This window comes from Narcine bancroftii, chromosome 9 (assembly GCF_036971445.1).
Source record: "Narcine bancroftii isolate sNarBan1 chromosome 9, sNarBan1.hap1, whole genome shotgun sequence".
NCBI classification, from domain to species: Eukaryota; Metazoa; Chordata; class Chondrichthyes; order Torpediniformes; family Narcinidae; genus Narcine; species Narcine bancroftii.
The window spans coordinates 21,249,342-21,275,637 of NC_091477.1; the positions used below are offsets into that span (position 1 = coordinate 21,249,342).

General features: G+C 39.4%; 1 protein-coding gene, 1 long non-coding RNA gene and 1 pseudogene across 40 annotated transcripts in view; 1 reads left to right on the forward strand and 2 right to left on the reverse strand.

The window, feature by feature from the left end:
* The window catches only part of LOC138743264 (follistatin-related protein 5-like), a 795,256-nt gene that overhangs the window by 464,857 nt on the left and 304,103 nt on the right, over positions 1-26,296 (reverse strand). For 22 of the 38 annotated variants that reach the window (XM_069898295.1, XM_069898291.1, XM_069898292.1 and 19 more), the window contains 4 exons: positions 21,303-21,705; positions 10,941-11,084; positions 10,515-10,621; positions 7,546-7,660 (listed from right to left, as the gene is read on the reverse strand). The gene's annotated coding sequence lies outside the window, so the exon portion shown is untranslated. Of the gene's footprint in view, positions 1-82; positions 5,860-6,151; positions 6,366-7,545; positions 7,661-10,514; positions 10,622-10,940; positions 11,085-12,887; positions 13,037-15,390; positions 15,473-16,133; positions 16,489-21,302; positions 21,706-26,296 lie in introns of those variants that run through there. The other 16 variants (XM_069898305.1, XM_069898306.1, XM_069898294.1 and 13 more) reach the window with 12 other exon arrangements.
* On the reverse strand, positions 13,626-14,256 carry LOC138742844 (large ribosomal subunit protein uL24-like; annotated as a pseudogene).
* On the forward strand, positions 16,616-25,385 carry LOC138743268 (uncharacterized). 2 transcript variants are annotated; one of them, XR_011344768.1, is made up of 4 exons: positions 16,616-16,841; positions 16,966-17,042; positions 21,027-21,152; positions 25,314-25,380. It is a non-coding gene; the product is annotated as an uncharacterized lncRNA (long non-coding RNA). The 2 variants fall into 2 exon arrangements; XR_011344769.1 differs by lacking the exon at positions 21,027-21,152 and having other exon boundaries at positions 25,314-25,385.

The window sequence follows — 26,296 nt, forward strand, 5'->3', positions numbered from 1 at the left end:
CCATTGATCTGCATACATTACGTATCCCTCCATTCCCTTCCTGTCCAATATTTTAATGTTAAAATTAAGCCACATTCTCCACTTCAGATTCAGATTTCGGATTTATTGTCGGAGAACATACATGACATCACATACAACCCTGAGATTCTGCCAGCAGGCATCCTATTTTTAGTGCAAATGAAAAATTGTACACAATATACACATGTAAGCAAATAAAGAAATGTAAACAAACTGACTATGTAATATAGAGGAAAAAAAGTGCAAAAGTAAGAGCCATTAAATGAGTCCCTGATTGAGTTTGTTGTTGAGGAGTCTGATGGTGGAGGGATAGCAGCTGTTCCTGAACCTGGTGTGCAAGTCTTGTGGTGGCAGCTGGAAGCTTGTTCCATACTCCCAATACTCTCTGTGTCAAGAAATTTCCCCTAGTATTCCCCCTAAATTTCTTCTCCTTCACCATTTACCTATGTCCTCTGGTTTGTACCTCACCTAACATCAGTGGAAAAAAAAGCCTATTTGCATTTACCCTGTCCATACTCAAATTTCCCTCATTCTTCTACTCTCCAGGGAAAAAAGTTATAACCTTTCCCTATAACTCAGTTCCTAAAGTCCAGGCAACATCCTAGTAAATCTTCTCTGCACTCTTTCAATCTTATTGATATCTTTCCTGTAGTTAGGTGACCAAAGCTGCACACAACTCTTCAATGTCTTATACAACTTCACCATAACATTCCAACTCCTATACTCAATACTTTGTTTTATGAAGGCCAATGTGCCAAAGCTCTCTACACTGTGAAGCCATTTTCGGTGAATTATGCATCTGTATTCCCAGATCCCTTTGTTCTACTGGACTGCTTGGTGCCCTACCATTTACCATGCATGTCCTGCCTTAGTTAGTCCTTCTAAAATCCAATGCCTCACATTTGTCTGCATTAAATTTCATCTGCCATTTTGTAGCCTGTTTTTCCAGTTGGTCTTGGCCCCTCTGCAATCTTTGAATCTAGATCATTGATATAGCTGACAAACAACAATGGACCCAGCACCAATCCTTGAGACACACCACTAGCCACTGTTCTTTAACTTCTCCCATAAAGCCAATGTCTAATCCAGTTTACCACCTCACCATAAATACCAAGCAACTGAACTTTCCTCACTAACTTTTCATGTGGACCCTTGTCAAAGGCCTCACTAAAGTCCATCTAACCAACATCCACACCCTTCCCTTCATCACTTTTCCTGATAATAAATTTCAAAAACTCTATAAGATTTGTTAAACATGACCTACCATGCATAAAGGCATGGTGATTACCTCTAATCAGTCCCTGATTATCCAAATAGTTGTAGATCCAATCTCTTAGAATACCCACTAACTTGCCAACTACTGATGTCAGGTTCACAGGCTTATAATTTTCTGGCTTATTTTTAGATTTTTTTTTAAAAACCAGAACAATATGAGCTACCCTACAATCCTCTCGCACCTCACCTGTAGCTAAGTAAATTATAAGTACATCTGCAATTTCTACACTCGCCTCCCATGAGGTCTGAGGCAATACCTTGTCATGCCCTGGGGATTTATCTATCTTTATTCACTTTAATACAGTACTGCAAACACCTCCTCCTTCTCTTTAACCTATATAGGTTCCATTACCTTACTGCTTCTTTGCCTCACTTCCCTAGACTCTGTGCCAAAGCAAAAACCCATTTAAGATCTCTTCCATCTCTTCTGCTCCATACAAAGCCAACCACTCTGATCTTCAAGATGACCAATTTTGTCACTTACTGTCCTTTTGCTCTTAATTTACCAGTAGAAACCCTTAGGACTTTCCTTCACCTTGTTTACCAAAGCAACCTCAAGTCTTCATCGATCCCTTCAGATTTCCCTCTCAGATTTGATCCTGCATTTTCATACTCTTCCAAGTTCCTCATTTGCTTCTTGTTGCCTGTATATGCTACAAGCCTCTCTTCTTCATAATCAAATCTCAATGTCCTTTGAAAACCTGGTAACTTTGCCTTTAATCCTTAAAGGAACATACAAACTCTGTACTCTCAAATGTTCACTTTTGAGGGCCTTCCACCTATCAAGCACATCCTTGCAAGAGAACAACCGAACCCCAGCCTAGCTTTCAAAATTTCTCCTGAACACATTTGACAAACTCCAAGCCATCCAGCACTTTTAACAATATGGGTACACTAGTCTATAAATGGAAAGTTAAAATCACCTCCTCTCACCACTTTAAGTTTCCTGCAGCTGATTGCTATCTCCCTGCAGATTTTCTCCTCCAATTCTCATTGACTATTAAGTGGTCCATGAAACAACCCCATTAATATGGTCATACCTTTCCCATTGCTCAGATCGATCCATGTGGCCTCATTAATGAACCTTCTAATCTGTCTGGTCTTAGCACAACTAGTAATGCCCCTCCTCCCCTTCACTTCTACCCACTCTATCACATTAGAAACAATGGAAATATGGAACATTAAACTGCCAGTCCTGACCCTCCCGCAGCCATCTAACTAATGGCCACAATGTCATAATTTCATGTGCCCATCCACATTTTAAGATAATCTTCCTTTTCTACAATACTTGCATTGAAACAGATGCTCCTGAGAGCATTATTTCCACCACATAAAACCCTTTGATTTCCATATCTATATGTAATCTTAACATCATCTTTTTCCTCCTCACTCCATCTTCCGCCTGGCACTCAGATTCCCTTGCCCTTCAACGCTACCAAACATTCCCACAAGGATATTAGTCACTCTCCAGTTCAGATGCAAACTGTCCCATAGGTACAGGTCCCAGTTTCCATGGAAAAGAGACCTGTGATCCAGAAATCTGAAGGCTTCCCTCATGCACTCTCTCTTTAGCCATGCTCCTATTTTTTCCTCCTATTTTTAACCTCACTAGCATGAGACACAGGTAGCAATCCTGAGATCATACCTCGAATGTCCTGTCCTTCAACTTCACACCTAACTCCCTGAGCTCTCTTTGCAGGACCTCATCACCCTTCCTACCCACATCATTGGTCTCTTCATGGACCACAACATCTGGCTGATCATCCTCTCTCCTGTGAATGTCGTGAACTCGATACGAGATATCCCAGACCCTGACACGTGGGAGGCAACAAACCAGTCAGGATTCTCAATCTCTCCACAGAACCTCTTATCTGTTCCCCTCACTATTGAATCCCCCATCTCTACAGCTCACCTCTTCTCCTCCCTCCCTTTCTTCACCAAAGGACCAGACACTATGCCAGAGACCTGACTGCTGTGGCTTGTCCCTGGTAGGGTGGCCCCCTCGACATTGTACAAAATGTATACGTTATTGGGGGGAAATTAGCCACAGGAGTGCTGTGCACTGATTGCCTGTTCCCTTTCCCTCTCCTGACTGTCACCCAGCTATCTTACTCCTGCCTCCTAGACATGAGTCTATCCATGTAACTCCTGTTTATCACCCCCTCACTCTCCCATATGACTCAGTGTTCATCCAACTGCAGATCCAAATCCCTAACAGTGTAAGCAACTGCAGTTACATATACTTCTCACACAGATGAAGTCATTCAGGATACTGTTAGCTTCTCTGACTATCCACATTCTGCAAGAGAAAAATGTACCTGTGATGGCTGACATTCCACTGTCTACAAAACAGGAATATATGAGAAAAGCCTGTCCTTAGCTATGCCTCCTTGCTGAATCTGTTTATTTTTCAACAGGCTTGTCCTGACCTCAACTCCTCTACCACCTCTGCTCACTGAAAACTCTCAAACCAAATCACTGGCCATTCCCACAGTGTCATTCCACTTAAGCTCCCCTTCCTTTCATTTGATAGCTAATTAGCCAATGGAGAAATTTAAACAACCAGCTACCTTCTGAGTGCTAATTAAACAGTCCTATTCTCATTCCAAGACCTGCTCTTGCAGTTCCTGATGAGAAACAAGCAAGCACCTACTGTTTCCGGTGCTTTTTAAACTAAGTGCAGGGGAAGTTCACCTGGTTGATTCTGGAAAGGAAGATGTTATCTTATGAGAAAAGATTGTATAGCTTGGGGCTATACTCAATGCAGTTTGGAAGGATAAGGGGAATCAGAAAAATATTGTAAAAATCATGAATGGAATAGATATAGAAGCAGGGAGGTTATTTCCACTGGCATTTGAGACCAGAACTGGGGGACATAGCATCAAGATTCAAGTGAGTAGATTTCAGACAGAGAGAAGGAGGAATGGTTTCTCCCAGAGAGTAGTGCATGTAGAATTCTCTGCCCAAGGAAGCAGTAGAAACTACCCCAATGAATTTAATTAAGACACAAATAGATTTTGAAGAATTGAGGAATAGTGTTATGGGAAACAGGTTGATTTGTCCATGGCCAAATCAGTCATGGCTTGTCTGCCTGGCATCTACTCTAATTTCTTCTATTCTTCCTTTCAAAGATTTGGAGAAGCTGTGGAACATGGTGAATGTAGCTCAGAACATCGCAGAATGTTCTCTACTCTCCACAGACTTCATCTGCACCTTCCACTGCCCAGTAAAGGCAGCCAACATACTGAAGGTCACACCCTGGACACACTCTTCCTTTCATCAGGGAGAAGCTTAAATCTGTGAAATAACTCACCAGCTGGTTTACATCTTTTCTTCCCACAGCCACCTGGCTCCTGAATGCACTCACAACAGTGTTCTCATTTATGTTACCTGTTCTTATTTTTTTACAGTTCTCTGTAAATTTCAGATTTATTGTCAGAGTGCATACATAACTTCACATACAACCCTAAGATTCCTTTCCCTATAGATGAGGCAGAATTACCATTTATTGGTAGTACAAAGAAATCTATGCATAACATGCACATGCAAACAAATAAAGAACTGTAAACAGATGAAGTGTAAACAAACTGACTGTATAATAGAGAGAATTTAAAAATCAATAAATTGCAAAAGTATGAGTCCTTAAATGAGTTCCTGATTGAGTTTGATGTTGATGAGTCTGATAGTGGAGCTGTTCCTGAACCTGGTGGTGAGAATCTTGTGGCAACAATACCTCTTTCCTGATGGTAGCAGCAAGAACAGAGCATGTGCTTGGTGGTGTGGGTCCTTGATGATTGCTGCTGCTCTCTGACAGCAGAATTCCCTGTAGATGTTCTTGATGGTGGGGAGGGTTTTCCCTGTGATGTCCTGGGCTGTGCCCACTACTGTTTGGAGGGCTTTACGTAGAGAGGTATTGGTGTCCCCTTACTAGACTGAGATGTAACCAGTCAGCGCACTTTCCAGCATAAATCTGTCAAAATTTACCAAGGTTTCTGATGTCATACCAAGCCTCTGCAAACTCCTGAGGAAGTAGAGGTGCTGACGTGCTTTCTTCTTAATGCCATTACAGTGTTGGATCCAGGAATGATCCTCCGAGATAGTGACTCCCAAGAATTTAAATTTTCTCACCCCCTCCACCTCTGATCCCCCAGTGATCATTGGATTATGTACCTCCAGTTTTCCCTTCCTGAAGTCAACAATCAGTTCCTTGGTTTTGGTGACATCGAGTCCAAGGTTGTTGTTGCACCACTCAGCCACGTTTTCAGTCTCCCTCCTGTGTGCAGACTCATCCCCTTCATTTATATAACCCACTACTGTGGTATTGTCAGCAAATTTGTGTATGGTGTTCTTGTCTTATTGAGCCACACAGTTGTATGTGTAAAGTGAGTAGGGAAGGGGGCTAAAAACTCAGCCCTGTGGTGCCCGGGTACTGATGGAGATTGTGGAGGAGATGTTCTTACCAATCCTCACTGATAGTGGTCTGGAGGAGAGGAAATTCAGGATCCAGTTACCTGGGATGTTGAGTCCCAGGTCTTGGTCTTGTAATTGGCCTTCTACTTAACACGGCTGTATGAACATTAGAGATAACTTTAGAAACCCTCTTTCTGTATCAGATATAATGTAATGAATAAACTTAAATTTGTCCATTCTTAGGAGTTTTTTTTTAAAAAAACAGGGTTTACTGACTTAATGTGGGAAATGAATGTATAAATACTGGAAGCAAGTAAAACGCACATTTATACTGTAAATTTCACAATATCAGGGTGCCTTAAAGTGCTTTTCATTACTAGTGTAATGCAGGAAAACGGACAGACATCACACAGACATTAGCTGATTACAAACAATATGAGGTACTGACCAGATAATCAGTTTGTTGGCATTGATTAAACATTCCATGGACATTGAAGAATTCACCAATATTTTTTAATTGTTTTTTGGGATCTTCCTTGTTCACTTGGAGATGCATGGCCTTGATTAAATACCCTCTCCACAAGGTAACATTCCTTCAGAAAGGAAATGAAGGGGCAAACTCTGAATATATTTGAAGCCCATATTGATAGATTTTTTATGCACTAATGGAATTAAAGGATATATGGATCAGATGGAAATTTAGACAATAGGTCAGTCACGATAATGAATGATGGCGCAGGCTTGTGTTAAGCCTCCAGAATGATACTTAAATTAATAACTTTCTGACACGGAGGTTAGAATATAATCTGTACTACTGAGAATTTAGCTCCATTTGATTCTCCAGTTATTAGAAAGCCTTCTTAAACTTTGATTACAAGGCATCATTGTGGATCCAGAATTTCATCATAAGAACATATGAAATTAAAAATAGAAGGAGTAGGGTATTTGGCCCATCGAGTCTGCACTGCTATTTAGTAAGTTCCTCTAGTTCTGGTCTCACCTACCAGTGGAACAATCTCCTGGCTCTTTCTTATCTATTCCTTTCATAATTTTACGTTTCTATAAAATCCCCTCTCATTTTTATGCTTTCTAGTGAGTATAGCCCCAGGCAACTCAATTGTTCCTCATAGACTAATCCCCTCATCTCTGCAATCAACCTGGAGAACTTCATCTACACTACCTTAAAAGCTGTCTATCTTTTTTTCAAGTAAGGACACCAGAAATGCACACCGTACTGCAAGTTCTCCTTCACCAGCCTCCTGTTGCAACAGATTTCAGCTCTCAGGTTTACTGTCAGAGTACATACTATACATGATATCACATACAAACCTGAGATTCGTTTTATCTGTGGGGGAGGCAGAATTACCACTTATTGGCATTGCAAAAAAACTGTAAACAGCGTATAAATGTAAACAAAAAAAGAACTGTAAACAGATATTTTAAAAATTGATAATACAGGGAGAATTTTTAAATCATTAAAGTGCACAAGATTCCTTAAATAAGTCCCTGATTGAGATTGTTGTTCAGGAGTCTGATGGTGGAGGGGTAGTAGCTGTTCCTGAACCCGCTGGAGTGAGTCATGTGACACCTATACTTCTTTCCTGATGGCAGCAGTGAGAACAGAGCATGTGCTGGGTAGTGTGGATCTTTGATGATTACTGCTGTTCTCTGACAGCAGCTTTCCCTGACATTCTCGATAGTGGAGAGGGTTTTGCCTGTGATGTCTTTGGTTTTGTCCATTACCTTTTGCAGGGCTTTATGCTCAGGGGTATTGGTGTCCCCATACTAGACTGTGATGCAGCCAGTCAGCACACTTTCCAGCACACATCTGTAGAAACTTACCAGGGTTTCTGGTGTCATTCCAAATCTGAGAAAGTAGAGGCACCGACGTGCTTTCTTCATGATGCCATTAGTGTGCTGGGGTAACAGAATGGCCCTCCTCTCAAATTCAATCCCTCTAGCAATGAAGAACATTTCATTTGCCTTCTTACTTAAGCATCATTGCATAATATTAAAATCAGAGAGGATGAATAGAGTCCCCTCAGTGCCTATCCCTTCATTGTGTGATACAATTATCCCTATGTTTCACTTTTGAAATTAATCCACTTCCACCCTCAACTATTTTCAGTCAGGAAATTCCAAATAACACAGGTATGAAGTAATGGTTCATTTTGCTGCATTCAAGAAATCTTTAGCCAATCATCTTACACTTGTGTTATCAGGTTATAGAATCATTTGCCATTGCAACCAATTTATCTTTATTTTTTCAGGCATGATTTGCAACACCTCACATAGATTTCTTCTTTAGCTTACCAAAAGTAACTCAGTGTTTCCAGTTTTCTCTAAGAACATAGATTACAGCACAGAAAAGGCCCTTCAGCCCTCAATATTGTGCCAACCTATATATTCCTACCAAACTATACTAAAACCTTCTTACCTCCTAACCCTCTATTTTTCTTTCATCCATTTGCCTGTCCAAGAATCTCTTAAATGCCCTAATATTTCAGCCTCCTGACATGGCACTGCAGGCACCCACAACTTTCTGTGTAAAAATGTACCCCTGATGTCTCCCCTAAACCTTCCTCCCTAGGAATACTCTAATTCTTTCTTTTCAAAATATCTTTATTGAATTTATTTTTTTTTTAAAATAGATACATATTAATCCAATACATAGTTTGAAATATAAAAGACAGATAATTTGTACTTCTCAAATAATACTTAAATCTTACATGGTGCAAATTGTGTGTACTCCTCTCGATCAATGAGTGCTTTAATCTCTGATATCATTCTAGTAATTGTTCACTGACCCCTCTTGAAGGCTTAACATGTTTCCTCCAGTATGGAGTTGAATGTAATATTTCAGCCAAGCCAAGTCAATATTTTATAAACTATCTTTTAAAAACTCACATTCTACCTTAAGCATTCCCTATGCCATAAGTTCTCTACGATTAGTCAGGGATTGCTTAAGATGGTATGTGAATGGGAAGGGAAGGTTGAGAACCCCTGCTCTAGACTTAATTGTTACTGAAATATTTTGCTTGTGAAAAATTCTCATTGGCCTGTTTGCTTTGGAGTTATGAAATTGAGCAAATAATGAGTCAATTAGATACGATTAAAACAGTGGTCTTCCGACTTTTTCTTTCCACTCACATACCACCTTAAGCAGTTTATTACTAATCACAGAGCACTTATGGCACAGGGAATACTTAAGGTGGAATATAATTTTTGCCCACCCCTGTTTTAGCATAACTCCCTTACTTTTTTGTAGTGCCAGGGGTTCCTAAGCCTTCTTTTCTTGTCCAAAGATGTGGACATAGATTGTCAGGATTGCATCCATACCAGCCATTTTTCTTCATAAAAGTTCATCTGGCATGGAATTACCCATTTCATCCTCAGGTCTCCTGTTATCTACATTCTATACAGCATCTGTGGGTTGTTTGTCATGTGCAGATTGTGGACAATGAATGGAGCCATATCATGCTAATTAATTTGTATCAAAAAGAGCAGTGGTCTGAAAGCCTAAGGGTAACACATACTCCTCTAACAGCTTTAATACACTAATATGTACACTAGGAGGTCTTGTCTCTCTGCAAGACGAACCTGGAAGGTTAGACTGTAGCTCTGGACTGCTTTATAGACAAGGTCACCGGGATGACCCCTGGTGGCCTAGTGGTGTAATTATATATCACCACACCCACCCACCCCCCCACCCCCAAACAGAAAACAAACATTGGCTCTGCGCTCTTTAGATTATTTCAAATCAGCACAGACACTCTCTCCAAAGGCTTTAATTTTCATAATAAGAATGTTGAAAGGTGTTTTGTTAAATGCTTTTTGGAAGTTCACAATCACAAATATCAATTGCCCAGCCCTTATCAACATTTCCCATGTTTCAAATAAAAATCAATCAAGTTACTTTGACAAAAGTCTCACTGAATTTCATACATAAATCATTTATTATTAGCCGCCACATTTCAAAGGGCATATTTATTTTTCCGAGCTTAATTGATCTAGATTTTGAGCAGTTTGACAATCTAGTGATTTTCAAGTTTATCCCTCTCCCTTTTATTGAAACAGATGTGTATCATTTTAGTCATCCAATGTTCGAGCATTGCATCATATTCAATAGCATTATAGTCACTCCCTTTGCCATTTTCATGGTTTACTTTAACTTCATTGACCTGAGTGTCATTCTATCATCAATAGAAACTTTTCTACTCCTTTGAGAACTGTCAATAAAATCCTCTACAGCATTGTCTTCTCAACTGAAGGCAGGATACTCATCCTACATCCTTCTCATGACCCTATCTACATCAGAAAATATTTCTGATACCTGAGCAATCAAACCCTTCCCCTCATTATTCACTTACCATTTAAATTTTAGAATTAAAAAATACATTTGATTCCACTTCTCTTAGTGACTAAACTACCTCTACAGTATATGCTCTCTTTTTTGCCAGAATCTCTTTTTAAAATATCCTCCATATTCCTTTTGGTTCTCAATGCATTATGGACTATCATTGAATTGCAGGGAGCATAAAGCTAAATGGAGTATTATGCAGGCATCTAGCCCAGCCCTATCAGCGGGTTAGATTTATATTGATATTTGTGTTATTGAATTGCATGAAAAAAATCCCAAAAAAACTTAAGAAGGTATCAATTAGACAGAGTCATCAAAGGGTCACAGAAACAGGTTTTTTTGATTCGCTTAGTCAAACATCCATTTATCTAAATTCAATATTATCTTGTTTTAATGTTCACACATCCTTTAATTTGAGGCACAAATGTTATTACAAAGACGAATACTGCACCTGTTTTATAAGTGGCAAAACCCTTGAATAACAGGCGTGCCAAGTAATTCCGTTTTGGTGATGGTGATAGTTGGAAAGAAATGTTGTCCAGTGCACAGGAGGAATCTCTGCAGTTCGAAGAAAAAAACATGGGATTATTTACCAAAATACCAGAACAAGTAAATAGAATCTCTGTTATTTCAGTTTATCATCCTATTTGAGTTGCATTATCAACAGTGTCATGCCTTCTATCCCAAAGCAGCCCTGAGATATATGTATTGGGCTATGTTCAGGATGAACGGGATATATTTGCAGTATCTCTCTATTTGCTGATCATTATTTAATGGAAATCACAGTACTCTCATTATATTTTGTTATCACTTGCGAGAGCTGTAGGCAAGATTGGTGCAAGCGCTGATATTATGGATAGGAAATATGAGCTCTTACTTGCACCAGAACCAAAGGGATTCCATTACATCGGTGACCAGCTGGTTTATGACTAAATGATTCAAACTATATGCACTTCACAATAGATCATCCTGCTGCAGACCCAGTGGGGAGCCAGCACTTTTAAGCCTCCAGCTGTAATTCCTGAAATTACATGGATAATGTGGTTAACAGTGGTAAAAATGCACAAATCATTCCATTTTTGCACATAACGTCAGTGTATTGACAATCTCCCATATGGCTGACATATTTCTGCCACGAGTCATAATTTAACTAACTGTTACTCCAATGGCGATGAGCAGCATGCCCTCAATTGGATCAAGATTGCAGAAGCATGTGTAATCTTCTTAACCTGCAGCATGTGTCCTCCGTGTAATTTGGATGACAAGGAACCTCCACAATTTGACCTGTTTGCTGAATTTTGAACACCTGCTAAAGGTATTACAGTGCATTTGCAAAGCTGCATTACATGGATAACTCTGCAATCCAAGGAAACAGTCAGAAGGGGAAGGGAGGCAGGAAAGTCATCAGGGAAACCTTCGACTGCTTCTCACCGCAGAACCATTTCTCTATTGTGGAAAATAGTGGAGGTGAATGTTCTTCTGAAGAAGGCAGCTAAAGCCAAGATTACAGTACTTAGGGTAGCTCAGCTGCACAGTAACTTAGGAGCAAATGTCAAAGGACAACAATGACAGGAGACTCTGTTACAAGAGGGAAAGATAAGTGTTTCAATTACGTCAATGTGAATCCAGAATTGTGTTACCTCCCTGGAGCCTGGGTCAGGGGTGGCGCCGAACATTAGCAGGAGATGCTAAAGATAGAAGGTAAACAGCCAGAGATCATGATATACATTGGTGTAAGAGAGTTAAAAAGAGGGATGAGCTCCAAAGTTTTGAATTTAGGAATTAAAAAGCAAGATCAAGATTTAAAAAGCAGGATATGATCTTTTGTTTGCTTCTTGTACCATGTGCCAACGAGCATAGGAATGGATGGATGGATCACATAAATGCATCACTGAAAAGATGGTGCTGTACAAGATGGATGGGTCCTAATTATCCCAGATCTAGAATGGCCCATGCTATCTTTCTAATGCTGATGAGGAGGGTTTAAACTAATTTAATTGTGGAATAGGACATAAAGTATTATAGCACAGGATGAGGAAGAGACAATTCAGGAAAACTCAGTCATCCCAGTAGGCAGGGAACACACAAACATGAAAAGGCGCGTGGAAGGAATTCAAGGTGGTCTTGACCCTATTTTAATGAAAGGAGTCAAACAAGTAAGGCAAAGGACCTGAGGATGATAATAAACACCCGGATGTTTGACATTTACGTTGCTCTCAAAGATAAATGATTGAAAAATGGGCAGAACTAGCAAGTCAATAGTTCAAGGCATAAACTTTTCAAGCATGTGGGGATGTGAAAGAGGAGATGCCATTACACTATTAATCAAAGAGGGAGAGAGATTATTCTTGAAGATTTTTCAAATGTAACTTAGTTTAGAAACCAAAAAAAAGGGAACATCACTTGGTTGTGAGTGTTCTCTAGACCTCTAAATAGTCAACAGGAGATAAAGAAGTACAGTAGCTATGAGGCCAACTCACAGAGATGTATACAAATTACATGGTAATTGAGATAGGAGGGTGTCCAGGAGAGCTCTTTGACTACAGATTAATGATTAGCTCAGATGGACAGAACAGTGGGATGTGGAATTTAATCCTAAAAATGCATTTCAATAGTCTCAAAAGATTGGGATACATCTGTAAAAAGACTGTAAAAAGAACTGTGTAAAAGAGAGACCCTTATACAGTAAAACCCCCAGTGTCCAGCACCTAGCAGAATTGGTAAATGCCAGATAAGTGAAGTTTGTGGTTGCTTGAGATTGCGTGTTGCATGATTGATGAACCAACCTCAAGGGGCACCAATTTTAAACATTTGTATTTTTTACCTATTTATTTTCCGTGTTTTTTCTTTTGCTAGTTGTTTGAGGCTACTGGTTGCTTGAATTCCATGTAACAGGGCTTTTACTGTGTATCTGTTTGAAGATTTCAAAATGTAGCTGCAGAGGTAGGTAAGATGATTAAGAAGGTATACGTAATACTTGCCTTCCTGAGATGGGGCATAGAATAGAAGAACAAGATTGTAGTACACATCTTTATATAACAACTTGAGGATCACAGGTACAGAAAAAAATGAGAAACATTTCTCCACAACAGAGGTAATGGTGTCATAGAATATTACAGCACAGAAAAGGACCCTTTGGCTCACCTTGGCCATATGGGTCCCATTTGTCTTTATTTGGCCCATATCCTTCTAAACTTTCCCTATCCACACACCTGTCTAAATATCTTTTGAATGTTACAATTGTCTCCAGTTCTACCAGTTCCCCGACAGCTCAGTACACTTTCTGTATGAAGTAAGCACCATTCAGGTCCCTTTAAATGTTTTCCCCTCTCACCTTAAACGTGCTAATTTTAAGTTCTCCTACCCTGGGAAAGGGCAATGATTATTTATATTATCTATGTAGATTGTGTTATAAATCTCTAAAAGGTTCTCTCTTAACCTTGTATATTCCTATTGTTGAGGAGTCTGATCCTGGAGGGGTGGTGTGAGTCTTTCCTGATGGTGGCGTGAGAACAGAGTGTGTGCTGGGTAATGTGGATCCTTGATGATAGCTGCTTCTCTCTGATGGCAGTGTTCCCTATAGATGTTTTCCCTGTTGGAGGGGAGGGGGTTTTGTCATGGGTTGCATCCACTCCCTTTTGTTTGTTTTTACCCCGGAGTTTTTATTTAAAGTAATTGAGACAGAACATAAAAATTTCTCCTGCATTTTTTCAATGGATTCTTGCTTGTATTTCCCCTTATTCTTACCAACTTGGTGAGATTTAGCTTTGCGTTCCAGGATCTTCTTTCGATCCTTATCCAGCTTGAGCCTAGTAATCATGACCTTGCTGGGATGAATGCCAACATGAACTGTGGTACCATTGGCTTTTTCACGCTGCACACACTCAATGGAGATGACATACTTCTTCCTGTATACTTGGACAACTTTGCCAATCTGCTGACCCTTGTAATGACCTCTGATGACCTGAACCTCATCATCCTTGTGTATGGGCATTGAACAAACATTGTATTTTTTACCTCAACTCTTTAGACAGCGGCGAGGACATGATTTTCTTGCGGACGTGAGATGGTGCATTGAAGTGTCTCTTGCGGTTCTTCCTCCGGGAAGACGTTACAAATGGGTTGAACTTCATGGCGGCAGGTTCCACCGACTCCTTTGGTTATCAAAGGAAGAGGCCATCCACTCCCCTTTTGGAGAGCTTTATTTTCAGGGGTATTGGTGATTGCAGCCGGTCAGCACTCTTTCCACCACACCTCTGTAGAAATTTGCCAGGGTTTCTGATGTCATACCAAACCTCTGCAAACTCCTGAAGAAGTAGAGGTGCTGATGTATTTTCTTAACAATGCCATGAGTGTGGTGGGTTCTGGAAAGATCCTTCGAGATTGGGTCTCCCAAGAATTGCTCCCATATTCTTCATTCTTTTTGTTTTAATAGTATTTCATGGTGACCAAACTACACATAATAATCTAAATGCAGTCTCATCAGTCTCATGTTGTCCCTGCTCCTCTATTTTATTGCCCTGACTGATGAAGGCAAACATGCCAAATGCCTTCTTACCACCATATCTACCAGCGACACTACCATCATGGAATTCACAACCGTCTACCTGTGTTATCACTTTCATGCATTTAGCAACGAAGACTACGTGCATATCCCTGTCAATGTAAGCTGTCAATAACAAATCAGTATAGGTTTAAGGTAAGGCAGTGGTTTTCAAACTTTTTCTTTCCATTCACATGCCACCTTAAGTAATCCCTTACTAATTACAGAGCACCTGTGGCATAGGGATTACTTAAGGTGGTATGTGAGTGGAAAGAAAAAGTTTGAAAACCACTGAGGTAAGGCATAGGAGATTTTCAGAGGAGTCAAGGAAGAAATATTTCACCCAGAGAGTATACGCAATCTGGAGCAAACTGCCTAAGGAGATGATCGAGGGAGATACTCTCACAGTTAAGAAGTTTTTAGATGAACTCCTGACAAAAAAATGACATTGAAGACTCCAGACCCAGTGCTGGAAAATGGATCAATATAGACAGGTACTTGATGGATGGCATGGACGTGATGGACCAAAGGGTTTATTTCTGTGCTGCAAGACTCCATGACGCTAAGCACAGGAAAAGATGCAGATCCAGCTAAGAGCTTTGCCAACTCTGCTGGAGGGAAAGCCATTTATCAATTGAGTGTATTGATTTTGTTAGCTGATAAAGGTTTTAGAGTCACATTTCTCAGTTCATAATTCAAGAACACAGAATGAATACTATTTGAGACATTGGTCATGCTAGTGTTGCTGTTCAGATTGTATTTCTTTAGTGGATTGTAGTCTTACCTTGTTGGTTGTGAATATTAACTTGACCAGCTTTAATTGATGAGCAGAATTGTGCAAAACCTCCACTAATTCAGTGATATAACTACAAATAATGGTGAAAATTCCATGGAATGCCAATTATGAACATTGAAAATATGAGATTGAAACAACAGGATTTGCTTTTTTTGGGAATAAAGTCCATTGTTGGGGAAGTTTGAGTTATGTTGAACATATTTAACAGTGGCATAGAAAGAAGCTTCTTTCCAGGATGATCTACAGATGCATTTACAGAGTAGAGATCCTCACAGGAATGTATACTTTATGGAGAGATCTGACTTCTTTACATGGGATATCAGTCATCAGGAAAAAAGAACTGTAGCAAACTATTTAATAAAATGGAATTTACGCATTCATGTGTAATCAGCAGTGCAGGGAGTGATTCTTATTTATCCAAGTTCCTTGTCTAATTACTAGTGTATTATGTTGGTGGTCACTTGTCTTCCATGAGGTGATATGATTTAAGAGGTTCCTTAAGTATGGCATAGTTAGTGTCGAAGTTAGTGTAACACCCTTACAGCACCAGCGATCGGGACAGGGGTTTGAATCCTGTGCTGTCTGTAAGGAGTTTGTATGATCTCCCCATGTCTGCATGGATTTTCTCAAGGGGCTCCGGTTTCCTCCCACTGTTCAAATACTTATCGGGGGTTGTAGGTCAACTGGGTGTAATTGGGCGGCAGGACTCATGGGCCAAAGGAGCCTGTTACCTTGCTGTATGTTTAAATTTAGGTGAGGTGTCTCTCCATCAGAAAATGCTGTCCATATTTCTCTTGTCTACTCAGTGAGGTGGTGAAACAGTTGATGTGGAGCAGGGACATTTACATCGAGGCTTCTTTTCCCACTAGCTTCAATGCTCTTTAGCCTCTGCATCATGGAACTCAGGCTCTCGACCTCCTTTCTGCTCCTCCTGGGCTAATGTCTGGAATGGGTATGTTATCTTGCTGGAATTGTAAAAGATTGGGCTGCTGCATCCAAAGTTGTTTTGGACACAATTGAAACTCATTAGATCTTGAGGGTTTTTGATGCTGAGACTATATTTCCTCTTTGAAGAGAATTTAGAGTTTTAGGATCTCAAATTTGTGGATCTGTGCACCCTGGGCAGCGATTATGACATCACAATGCACCAGGTGACTGAGCTCATGCTGCCTTTAAAGGGATGCTGAAGTCAGAGAGAAACCTCTGACGACACCATTTCCCCATGGCTGCCCCGCCACGTGGCGATACAAGCAGGGCCGGTTCGCCATGCGGATGTGCTCCGCCACAGATCATCCTTTTAAGAGTGAAATGAGGCAGTATTTCTTTTTCTCTGAATGCTAGGTTAAAACTTTCTTTTTCGATGGTGGAAGCAGAGTCTTAAATATTGTAAGGCAAAGATAAATAGATTCTTGATAAGAAAGGGTGAAAAGTTCTTACAGGTAGACAGAAATAGAGAGTTGAAGATACAATCATGATTTGTTTTTAATCAGCAGAGCAGGCTTGGGGCTTATTGACCTACTGACCACTGTTAATTTTTGTATTCATATGTCCCTTACATACCAGCTGTAGCACACATCTGCTTGTATGTGGTGGAAGACACTCTCAGATTGATACATGCAATGGCATCTCAACTTCAGGAGGTGAGAAAATAAGAAATTAGAAGAAATGGAGACCACATGGCCCCTTGAGTTTGCTCCACCATTCAACAAGAATCATCTCTTACGTCAGCACCTTATCCCTTAATTTGTCTAATAATGAAAAATCTATCCATCTCTGTCATTTCAATGCAATCAATGACTAAACCTTTACCATTCTCTAAGGTGAAGAATTCTAAGCATGTATTGCCTAGTGAGTGAAGGAATTTCTCATCCAGGTCCTAAATGGCCTATCTCTTTATTTTGAAACTATAACCTTAAGTTCCAGACATTCACCAAGGAAAATCCCTGTCCCTATCTATCTTTGCAGGTTTTGCAAAGACGAGGAGAAGGTAACTCTGATTTCAAATCCCCGGGCTCGGCTAGCCCAGCCATCGGTACCTGGAAAGGGCCCCAGCTATCGGCAAATAGCATATGTCAGTCTGGCAGCAGGGGCTGGCAGCTGTGACAGAGCCTGGGAGACAGTTTCCCTAGCGGTCTGCAGCAGCAAACTCGATGGACGAAAGATCCGTAAGGACAAAGGCTAGTGAGCACAGTCTTGGAACGGACCACTGCGGGGCAATCCCACATCACTCGTGCCTCGCACTCCGCCAGGCCCAGTTGCGTGGGACCCAGAGGGAGGCGTCTGTCCTAGGCAAGCACTCGCCTCCAAGTCCTTGCCCCAGCACATAGTGCCTAAAGCTCCATGGAAAACAGAACAAAAGTTCTGTGAGGACAGAAGAGCTACAAGGCACCATGTTCATCTTCACTTGTGAAGGGATGGGCCATAATGATGATCTATCCTGTTGAGCTTTCCAAGAATTTAGTCTATTTTAACAAGGTATCCCCTTTTTTTCGACACTCCAGAGGGAAGCCACCTCATGTGGCAGACTCATTATTCCAGGGACTAATTTGATGAATCTTCTCTTGCACAACTTTACAACAAGTATATTCTTTTTTAAAATAGAGAACAAAATCTCGTACATCACTCCTGGTGTGGTCTCTCAGGTCTCTACATATTTGTGGTAATATGTCTTGGTTCATGAACTCAAATGCCCAAGCAATGAATGGCAACTTACCATTTTCTTTTTTATTTGTCTGCTGCACCTGAACATTAACTTCCAGAGACTAATGAACGCGGATACATATCCATTTAAACTTGGATAGCTCTCAATTTCTCATAATTTAACATCAATATTCTATAGAAACATCTGTATCATTACTACTACACGATTTCCTATTTATTTTTGAGACATCAGTAACTTGAAAATGTTGCATTTGTTCCTTTCAGCCAAATCATTGCCATAGACTGTGAATAACTGAAACCTAACGGCAAATCCCTGTAGTTGCCCATTAATTGCAACCTACCATTGATTCTATTTGCTACCCAGCTCTCATTCCATGCATATATATATTACTTCCAAAATCACATGTGCTAACCTTGGTTCACCAACCTCCTGTATGGAACATCATCAAAAAAGCCTTCTGAATATTAAATACACACATTCACTATTTTCCCTCATTTAGCCAACTAGATCTATCAAAAAGACAAAATATGATTTTCCTTTCATAAATCCAGGCTTTTCAGGACATTTTATAAGCCTTTTCCTTAGATTTCATTCTAACTTTAATTTGTACTATAATCCATAGACTACTTTGCCTATAATGTCTTGGCGACTTAAAAGAACCACGTGCTGCATTAAATTCTTAAATTTTAACTATTGCCTCTCCATACTCCTTTGTGTAATTTCTCAATATGCCACAACCAACCTATATCTCAAATTGTCATTTTTTTTATATAAGATTCAAAACACTGACCTCAGGTTGAGAACCTGAAGTCATTTTCAAACTGAATGTAAAATGTTATAATGTTATGGCCACACTTTCCTAGATGCCCTCCATGATGTTTGGGACAAGGACACTTTATTCTTTTATTTGCCAATGTGCTCAACAGTTTTAAATTTGTCATCAAATAATCCACATGTGATTAAAGTACACATTCCAGATTTTATTCAAGGTTATTTGTATACATTTTGGTTTGACTATGTAGAAATTACAGCACTTCTTAAACATAGTCCCCTCATTTCAGGGGACCATAATATTTGGGGCATAGCAATATTAAAGAAGGCTTGTTTAATATTTTGTTGCATATCCTTGCATGCAATGACTGCTTGAAGTCTGTAATTCATAGACATCATGAGGTGTTGAATATCTTTTTTGGTGATGCTCTGCCAGGCCTCTACTGCCGCCATCTTAAGCTCCTGGTTGTTTCAGGGGCTTGTCCCCTTAAGTTTTCTCTTCAGCATATGCAAGGCATGCTCAATTGAATTTAGATCAGGCGACTGACTTGGCCATTCAAGAATTTTCCAGTATTTAGTTTTGATAAACTCTGATGTTGCTTTAGATCATTGTCTTGCTGTAGGATGAAACACCGTCCAATAAGTTTGGAGGCATTTGGTTGAACTTAAGCAGTCAGAATGTTTTTGTGCACCTCAGAATTCATTTTGCTACTCCATCAGCAGTTACATCATATGTACCTATGGCAGTCATACATACCTAGGCCATAACACCCCCCCACCACGTTTCACAGAAGTGGTGGTATGGTTTGGATCTTGAACAGTTCTTTTACGCCTCCACACTTTGCTCTTGCTATCACTTTGATACAGACTAATCTTGGCCTCATCTATGTACAAGACCTTTTTCCAGTCTGCAGGATCTTTTAAATACTTCTTGACAAACAGTAATCTGGTCATCCTGTTTCTGTGGTTAACTAGTGGTTTGAATCTTGCAGTGTCGTCTCTCTGTTTCTCTGTTCTTCTGCACATCCACACCTGCCTCCTGAAGGGTATTTCTGATCTGTCGGACAAGTGCCTGGTAATCTTTCTTCATTATGATGGGAACTGTTATCTGCAGAGGAGATCTTCCTTGGGATACCAGTTCCTTTGCAACTACTGAATTCACCAGTATGCTCTTTCTTCTTATTGATGTCCTAAACAGTTGGTTTTGGTCATCTAAATGGTTTGTGTGATGTCTCTTAATATTTTATTTTGTTTTTCAGCCTCATAATGGCTTCTTTGACTTTCATTGGCACAACTCCAGTCTTCATGTTGAAAAATAGGAACTACAGACTCAAAGGTGGTACCTGAGTAATCACAAACACTTGAGAAACCAAATGTCCCTAATATTATGGTGCCCTGAAATGGGGGAACTATGTATAAAAGGTGTTGTAATTTCTACATGGTCAAACCAAAATGTATACAAATATCCTTTAATAAAATCTGGAATGAGCAGTTTAATCACATGTTGATTGTTTGATGATGAATTTAAAACTGTGGAGCACAGAGGTAAATAAAGGAAAAAAGTGTCTTTGTCCCAAACATTACTGAGGGCATTGTGTCGCTAAGTGGATTATCTTGAAACCTTTCTCATTGCATGAATTAGTTTTAAAAGAATCCGTTCTTTCATTAGTTCTTCAACATACCATTCTAGAAATCCATATTGTAGATGTTCTCAGAACTCATCCTTTGTATTACTAAAATGATTTGTCCAGTCTGCATGTAAAGTTCCTTGCGTTTACATTAATTCCCATGTTACACACTGCTAATTTTCACATTTGCATAATTTGCTACAAAACTACTACTGGTAGAAGTATTAACAACTCTTAAGAAAGATTTTTGTCACCGGCTTTCCCTGAGCTTCCACACAAAATTAATCCAATACTTTATCATGTCCTGCTGAGCCAAAGCCCTTTTGAATCATTATTCTGATGTCATTGATTTTTAATAGTGCTCTGCCATTTCCTTTGTCTTCTATGCCTGACCTTCCAAAATATCAAATGGCCTGGAATATTTATTTCCTTGTTTTGGATGCCTTGTAGCCTCAGGTCCAGGAGGGAAATTAGATTATACTCATTTATGACTACATGTTCTGAAAATAGGGATATTTTGGACAGATTAGATGTCCCTAGCTAAGGAATGATATTTTCATCAGGAGGGTTCAACACATGTTCTTCAGATTGGTTCCAAGGGTGCAGGAAGAGAGTGGAATGAGGAGACATTCAGCAAACTGAACCCCTACTCTTTGGATTTTAGAAGAATTAAGAACAGGTTTGACAAGGTAAATGCAAGATATTAATTTCCCATGTTGGTGTGCCCAGAGTCATGGATCACAAAATAAACAGTCAACCATTCAGGGCTGAGATAAGAAAGATTTTTTTTTAACCATGTGGTTGGTGATCTTTAGCATTCCAAGGCTATCAAAACTAACCTCGCACTTGATGTCACTAAAACCGAGGAGCTGATTGTTGAATTTAGGAAGGGAAAACCAGAGGTGTGTCAGTCCATTGATCATTGGGAGACCAGATGTGGAGAAAGTGAGCACATTTTAGTTCTTGGGAGTCAATATCACAGAGGATATATCATGGACCCAACATAGTATTGGCATCATGAAGAAAACATGGCAGCACCTGTTCTTCCTCAGGAGAATGCATATCAGAACCTGTTCTTCCTCAGGAGAATGCATCTCAGCACCTGTTCTTGCTCAGCAGTTTGTAGAGGTTTGATGTGACATCAGAAATGTTTCCTTCATGTTTTATCAGAAGACATACCACACTTTAAAACTGAGGTCCATCGACATTTCCTCTCATAGAGGTGGTTATGGAAGTAGATTTCTAGAAGTATTTAAAGAGGAGTTCGATTAATTAATGAAAAACCATGAAATTAAGGTTTTTGTGGAACAGGCACAGATTAGGAGTTGTGCCTTGGGCAGATCTGTGAGACATTTATTGAATGGTGCGGCAGGAATATGGTGACAGGTGATGTGAAGAAAGCACATCAGCACCTCTACCTCTTTAGGAGCTTGCGGAGATTTGGTATGACATCGGAAATCCTGGAAAAATTCTAAAGACGTGTGGTGGAAAATGAGCTGACTGGTGGCATCGCAATCTGGTATGGGGATACCAATACCCCTGAGCATAGAGTCCCTCAAAAGGAAGTAGACACAGCCCAGGACATCACAGGCAAACCCTTTCCCATCATTGAGAACATATACGGGGAACACTGCCATCGGAGAGCGGCAACAATCTTCAAGGATCCACACCACCCGGCACATGCTTGGTTCTCTCAGCTGCCATCAGGAAAGAGGTACAGGTGCCACAAGACTCACACCTCAGGTTGTGGAACAGCTGCTATTGACAACTGCATTCAGGGACTCATTTAAGGGCTTTTACTTGTGCACTTTGTTGATTGTTTTCCTCTTTGCATAGCACAGTCAGTTTATTTACATTTTAAAATTTGTTTATATGTGTACATTTGTGAACAGTTCTTTTTTGCATTGCCAATAAGTGATAATTCTGCATCATGCACAGAAAAAAAAGAATCTCAGGGTTGTATGTGATGTACTCTGACAATTAATCTGAAATCTGAATCAAGGGATATGTAACCAGTGCGGGATAGTGTGTCTGGCACAAAAGAATAACCTTAAATTGTTGAATAATTGAGTAGCCAATAGGGGCTTTATGCCCTATTCCTAGTTCTATTTCTGATTTTTTTCATTCTCCTAAAGTCAGCAGACTGTCACTTTAAATATAGATAAATGCCACAAAGTAGCATGATAGACTCCTTATTGTTAGTGACAAAGGTCAAAGGTTCCACACAGAAATTCCAATTTTTACTGACATGTGTTGAGATAGACAGTGCACAACTTTAGTGTGAATCTAACATTGGAGGGGGTGGGGGAAAAAAATCAGGTGCACTACCGTGCACCACAGCCAGACATGCCAACGCCATTCGGGATATTTTGCCTGGAAATGTTTGTGAGCAAGATCTTCATCAGGTAACATCAAATTGTATGCATGTAGCATCTTGAAAAAAAAACAGGGATTTAATGTTTCAAACTCCAGATATTTTTTTAAAAATAGTGGTATTCTACATGGTGATTAACGCAAGTTTCATCAGGGAATATAAATATTTAAATTAGCCTAAACAAGTTATGTGATAATATTTTAATATAATTACTACAAAGCATTTTTACAGAATAAATCAGGTCCTTTTGGAAAAATAAATGTAATGGATAATTTGAACAGATTAATGAATGAGCTTCCAAAAGCACTTAATGTTCAAGATATGTCTCAATATTCTTCATTGTATTAAAGTTCCTGGATGCAAATTTTTCATCCTTTCCTTAATGCCAAAACTGTTATCAGTTATAATATTGGATACCTTAGTAATAACAACTTTATGAATCACTTTTATTCCAAAGAAAATGAATTTAATAAAATCTCTTATGAAGTAGCTTTTCTATTTTGACAATTATCTACAAACTTTCTGTACTGTTTTCTCAGAAGACATACCATACTTTAACAACCTCCTTTTAGCTAATCCAGTGTTATTACATTTTACAATTCCATTTGACAGCTTTTCCTCATTATCTGGGCTTCCTTATGACTCTAACCTTCCTCTTTTAAATAACGTTACTATTTCCCCATTAGGTTTTTTAGGCCCTGTTTAATGTTATTTGATTTTTAAATTATTTATCCATGGATTCTAAAAATATTAACAATAAATGTACTTAATCCATATTTCAGCAAAATATGTTGATAAAAAGCACCCAATTGTTGACTTTAAGGGCATATTGCCATTTTTTCTGCTACTTCACCTTCGCTCACTCATCCTTTTTCATTCCAAAATCTACTTAATTCCAGTCCACTGTTCTACTTTTCTTCCTGACATTTTCATTGACTAGTCAGGTGCAGTGTAGTTCAAGAGTGCAATTAGCTAGAAACACAAGGAATGTGTTTTTTTTTCCCTAACAATACAGCCAAAATATCAAGGTGTAGTTATACTAAAGCATATCCCAGAAAGGTTGTCTGCTACCACCTGTAAAACTGGCAAAAGGAGGATTTTGTTTTTACCTGAGGACATTATTTAGTGAAGGCAATTGATTTTTGGACTGATCTCAGAGTGATCACTGGTCTGTCATTTAACATCTATCTAAATCTCACATTCTCAAGGCTATTTCTGTATCCATGGTAGCAAATAGATGGATGCTAACTTAAACCAGCAACCTACAATAAATTAAAATCACACAAAGTTGGAGGACCTCAGCAGGTCAAGAAGTGTCCTTTATATAGCAAAGATAAAAATACAAATGGATGTTTCAGGCTCAAGTTCTTCATCAAGGCAGGGGAGTAGGGATGGCTAGGTGAAGGGTTGGGAGAACTGGAAAGGGGAAAGGAAGGGGAGGGGGAGAATAGGGAAGAGGAAGCAGGTTAGCTGAAACCAAAAAAGTCAGTGTTAATGCCATCTGGTTGGACAGTGCCCAGATGGAAAATAAGGTGTTGTTCCTCCAATTTGTGGGTGGTCCTACAATAAATGATCTTGTGGAATACATGATGGAGACCAAATCATTCCTTTTCAATATACCATAAAACAAAATAAACATTGCAAAAATTCTGACTGAGCAAGATTTTGTTTAACATATGGTAAAGATGCTGTTTGAGGAATATATCAGTACTCTCCAAAGCCAGAAAAAGAAACCCATTTGTTTTCATTAGTATATCTGGCAAATCACCACTGTAACACAACAAAAATATGAATAAAATGTCCTTATCTGGTTGCCAAGTGTGACAGTGCAAACCACAGGGTCCCAAGAATTTACAATCTGTACTGATCATTTGCCAAATGTTATCTTTCCATGTTTACTAATGTCAGCAAATTAAATGGGTCATGACATGGATGCAGAAAGGCTTCAAGAGAATACAGATAATCCAATGAGTTTCCTAATGGAAGACAGTGAGGTTATGCATTTCAGTAGAAATACAGTAAAAACCCTAGTATCTGGAATTCAAGCCACTGGCAGCCTCAAGCAACCAGCAAAAAAAAAAACTGAGGAACTAAATTAAAAAAAATGAAAATAAATAAGAATAAAGTAATAGGCAATATATGCAAGTTTAAAATTGTAAAAGTAAATGTTCTCTGAAGTAACGCATAAACCTTGGGTGAAGATGGGAGTGAATATTCAGCCAGCGGAGGGCCTAGGTCGTGCTTTGTTCATAGCAGCTATTTGAATAAACTTTGAAAAAAGTTGTGTTTGAATAAAATGACATCGCCCAGGATGAAGAGCTGGTTGATGCCACTCACCATTGGGGTGACTCTCTTAAAGTCTCTCCTTATTCCTGATTAGTAAGAGTTGCCTTAGTCAGAGACTTTATCTGTAAACTAGGGGGAGGAGGGGGGGAGGGGTGGTTGATTATCTATAATGCTATTGTGTTTCTTTCAGGCAGCTCCGTGGAAGGGGAAGAATCTGCAGATGCTGCAACGGTTAAATTCTTTCAAAGAATATGACGGAAAATAAAATTAAATGCTTTAAGGTTTATATAGTCATGCAAGTTAAGTTTGTTCAGTAGAAGTACAGTGTCGTATATTTATCTTTTAAACTGTTTATTCTTAATGCACGTGTATTAGTTAGACATTGTAAGATTAAGTCTCAAGCAACCAGAAAATACATTTATCCAGCTTCTACCAATCCCCATCGATGCCGGATACCAGGAGTTTTACTGTTATAGTTTTAAAATTATTCGCTGTTCCAGCATGGAAGCATGTCCTTCAGATCAACTCTCCATGCCAAACAAGTTGCCAATCAAAATGAGTCCCTTTTGGATGCATGTGGATCCTATACCTCAAATAATTTTTTGCCTGTGCAGCTGTTTCCAATGTCTTAAATTTCACAATTGTACCTTTCTCTAGCAGCTCGTTTCATAGACACACCATCCCTGCATCAAAAAGTAGTTATTCAGATCCCTTCTACCCAAAACCTACACCCTCTTCTTTCAGACTATCTTGGGAATCTACTGGGACTGTTCATCTTATCTATGCACACAATTATGTTGCTTCCCTCACTTATGTGAACTCCTGGGGGAAAAAAAATGTTCTGGCCTATCAATTCTGTCCTTGCACCTTAAGCCCTCCAGTCCCAGTAATATCCGCATGAATCCTTTTTCCACTCTTTCCAATTTAATGACAACTTACTGCCTTTAGTAAAGGTGTTTGCTTGATAGTCTGTCCCTTCATTATTTCTTTATACAAGAAGCAACAACAACAAAAATATGATTGTAGTTTAATTGGGGTATTGGCCAGTAGGGCCTGTTACCATGCTTATATATCTGATTTTTTTTTAAAACAGAAAATAGCAAAGATCTTGCAGACACTGAATTTTTTCCAGATATAACGAGATTATTCTCAGATCACTAGTCAATGCTTATT